Below are 4,099 nucleotides of genomic sequence, written 5' to 3'. Positions count from 1 at the left end.
TCACTGCTCCTGTCTCCCAATTCGCCAAGGCCAGAGTATTTAGAGAGCAGTTTCTGTGCATCTCGAAAAGACTGACTTCTGTAGGCTCGGGTGGCCCTCCTGTTTTCCGGCGACTCCGTGGACGTGTTTGCGTGTTTTCCCTCTTCAGGATTGCCGCGGTTTGGATTTTACTCTTTGCCCGTTTCGAGGTAAACACTGCGTTTCCTCACAGGAAGCCGGAGGCGGTAAAGCTTGTTAAGTAAACAGAGCCTGGGCGTGTGCCACAGCTCTGCCCCTTACTAGCTACGGGGCCACGGACACCCTAGGGGATGCTCAGTTTCTCACCCTGTGCAATGGGACGGTGGTCAGCATCTCCTAATGCCGTGAGGGCTCAAAGGCACCACGCAGAGCAGGTGCTCGGGACAGTGGCAAGTAGGACCCGCCGAAAACAACCAGCTGCGGCTAAGAACAAGCATGTGCGTGCTCACAGGTGAAAACTCGCCTGTGGGGACAGCACCTCCTGGAATGAGCGTCAGAAACGCACACCCGATCCCTCGCCATCGTCCAAGTAGAAAGCAAATACCCCATTCAGGAGCTCTTAGGGCTGGAGGGTGTGCACACAGGGGTCCTCCGCGGTCTGGAGCTGGGGTGGGGTGGAGGCCGCCGGGCTCCCCCCACCCCACCCCCCCACCCCGCCATCTACACTGATTTAATATTCAACTAGGATTCCAGCACGATCTGCTCTCACAGCTGGGCTACTCAGAGGCCTGAGGACGTGGTGGGAGGGGCTCTGATCAGTGGGGACGGCAGAGGGGCTCCATCCTCCTTCCCATCAGCTCTGAACGTCAGCCCCAGGCCCTGTGAGCGGCTAGTCCTGTGGGTCGACCCCCCCGCCCCTGCCCGGCCCCCACAACCTCCACAGGTCTCCGGGCTTCTTGTTTTCTGGGAGCAAACATTAAACACTCTTACAGTGTTAACTCTTTTTAAAAAAAAAAAAAAAAAAAACCATGTTCCATTTATAGAAGAATAAGTCTCTTAAGTGTTTGATGTCTACTTTAAAGTCACTTTCCAGGCGCCTGGGTGGCTCAGTCGGCTAAGCATCTGACTTCGGCTCAGGTCGTGATCTCATGGTTCGTGGGTTCCAGCCCCGCGTCGGGCTCTGGGCTGGCAGCTCGGAGCCTGGAGCCCGCTTCTGATTCTGTGTCCCTCTCTCTCTGCCCTCCCCTACTCATGCTCTGTCTCAAACATAAAGTAACATTAAAAGAAATTAAAAAAAAAAAAAAAAGAATCTGTAACCTTATGGGGGCACCTTGGTGGCTCCGTTGGTTGAGCGTCTGACTCTTGATTTTGACTCAGGTCACGATCTCACAGCTCTTGGGTTTCAGCCCCGCATCAGGCTCTGTGCTGATGGCTCAGAGCCTGGAACCTGCTTCGGATTCTGTGCCTCCTTCTCTCTCTGCCCCTCCCCCACTCATGTTCTGTTTCTCAAAAGTAAATAAACATTAAAAAAAAAGAAAAGAAAATCACTTTCTACAGAAAGACTGACTTTCCCCGAGCTATGCTTTCACTGTGTTTTATCCCCAAACAAAAAATCTCTGACAGGTCCCAGCTGACAAGGTCTTGAGCTGCAGCTTTACAGACAGTCTACACTGAATTTGTCAAGGAGGCTTTTACTAATTTAAAAAGTCTTACATGTTAGTAATTAGAATAATTAAACACAGTGTATGAGGATACAAAATAAAAAGAGTAACGGCCTTTGGCATCACGCCCTCCTGCTCGCAGTTTGTATCTTTCTAGAAGCCAATCTTCTAAACACATCGATGTATAAACATACACAAACATCTCTAGTTATTTCTTTTTTCTCACTCAAGACGCATATGATATGTTACATATGAACATTCATGGTACGCCAGCCACCATTCCGACTGCCAACCCATCCGTTAAAACCTTCGGCTCCTATGTCAACCCCAGGAGGTAGCGCTATGATTTTTCTCATTTTCCCAATGAGGACGCTAAAGTCTGCAAGGGTCAGTGACTTGCCAGGGTCACAGCTAGTTACGTGGCGATGCTGGGATCTGAATCCAGGCAATCTCAGCTGCGCACTGACTCAATACCCTTGTCTTTTAATATATATTTTTGGCAAAAAATAAATATATATATTTATATATATATATATATGTATGTATATATATGTATATATATATTCCCTGTCAGTGCACATTGCACATATAAAACATTCATAGGGGAGGGTTAAGAATTTAAATAATACTAAGCCAATTCTTAAACTGAGTTTTTTTTTAAATATATGAAATTTATTGTCAAATTGGTTTCCATACAACACCCAGTGCTCATCCCAAAAGACGCCCTCTTCAATACCCATCACCCACCTTCCCCTCCCTCCCACCCCCCATCAGCCCTCATAAACTGAGTTTTCAACACCATTTTTTTCCTTCGTAGCGAATAAATTGCTCTTGGCTAGAACAGCCGACTTCCCATCAACCGTTTCCAGCCTGCTGCCTGTGCTCCAGAGAATATTTCCTGTCCCAGCCGGGCTCCCTTTCCTCTGCGTCTCACTGTTTTAACGGCTACCTAATAGTCCACTGAATGAATACCCTGTAACTTTCTTTACTCCGCCAACAAACAGATTTGTTTCGGGTTGCATGATCAATCTTTGGCTTTGTGCAGGAGTTTCTGGGTCAAAGCACAAGTAAACACATTTTGATAGGCTGTTCTCCTCCCAGAAGGTTACATAAATTTAGACTCCTGCCTGCAGTGTATTAAAACATACGCTCTCCTACCCGGAATTAACAGACCTTTTTATCTGCCCGGCTGATAGGTGTGAAAATGGACGCTTGTTTTAATGTTTTAGTGACGGATTCCCTATGAGGGAGGTCCTGCAACTTTTCACTGCTTTCTTAGCCCTGTTAATTTTTCTGCAGAGTATCTGTTCCCATCTGATGCATTCGTTTTGTCTGTTCGGTTGTTTGCAAATATCCTAGTAATTCATGAGAGCACTTTGTACATGACAAAAACTTACTTTTAGATAAACAGTGCTCCAATTTTCCTTCAGATATTTTCGTAGCATTTTTGATGTGCTTAATTTTTTTAAAACATCTTTTTTCCCTATGTTTAAAAATTATTTTATTTTTAGAGACAGAGCGAGAGAGTGGGGGAGAGGGGCAGAGGGGCAGAGGGAGAGACAGACTCTTAAGCAGGCTGCATGCTCTGAGCAGAGCCCAAAGCGGGGCTGGATCCCAAGCCCTGGGATCATGACCAGAGCCAAAATCCAGAGTCCCAAGGTCAACCGACTGAGCCATCCAAGCGCCCCTGTGCTTAATTCTTTTTAATGTGGTTACCTCATTGGTCTTTCCTTTGCTGCCTCCTAGGAATATCCGTGTGTGACTTCACTTGGCACGGAGACATTGATTAGTGTCTCACTTCATCTTGGAACAAACCGAGGCTCAGAGAGGTTAAGTGACTTGCCCCAGATCACACAGCCACTACGGGGTGAAGCCGGGTCCGGAACCCGGGAGTCCCTAAGTCCCCAAGTCCCCGTCCAGGGCTTCCTTACAGCCCGGCAGCCCATCACAATCTCCGAAAAGGATTTTCAAGTCGTCTTTCGGTTTACAACCATTTTTCACACCTTTACAAGAAACAACAGGCACGGGGACGCACGCACACACAGACCTCAGTGCCGACCTCTTCACACATTTGGTTGGTTCCAGAAGAGGAGAGACCGAGGCTGCCCTTGCCATTCGCACCAGGGGGAATGTGGCCCCACTCGCTCCCCAAGACCGAGGCCACCCGGATGCGCAGAAGCCTGTACCTCTTACCCGGAGCCCCACTCTGCCCCAGATGCCCCCGCATCCCACGCCTCTTGGGCCCCTCCACCTAGGTCGTTCAGCCCTCCGACCCCAAGTGCCCAGAACTGACGGCACCACGGTCCCCAGGGGCTTAGGCCGCAGGGGCGGCCGCCGTTCTGCAGCCCCCACGTCACTGGCACAGACCTCCAGCCTCCCCCGTCTGGGCACCGGCTGCGGAGCCCTCTCCTCCCCGGCCCCGCCGTCTCCCCTCCGCGGCTGCGGCCCCTACCCCGCGTCCCCGCGCACCCCCCCCCCCC

Source organism: Herpailurus yagouaroundi, unplaced genomic scaffold (genome assembly GCF_014898765.1).
Source record: "Herpailurus yagouaroundi ecotype Mexico unplaced genomic scaffold, PumYag 185, whole genome shotgun sequence".
Taxonomy (NCBI): domain Eukaryota; kingdom Metazoa; phylum Chordata; class Mammalia; order Carnivora; family Felidae; genus Herpailurus; species Herpailurus yagouaroundi.
Note: the sequence above shows the minus strand (reverse complement) of the source record.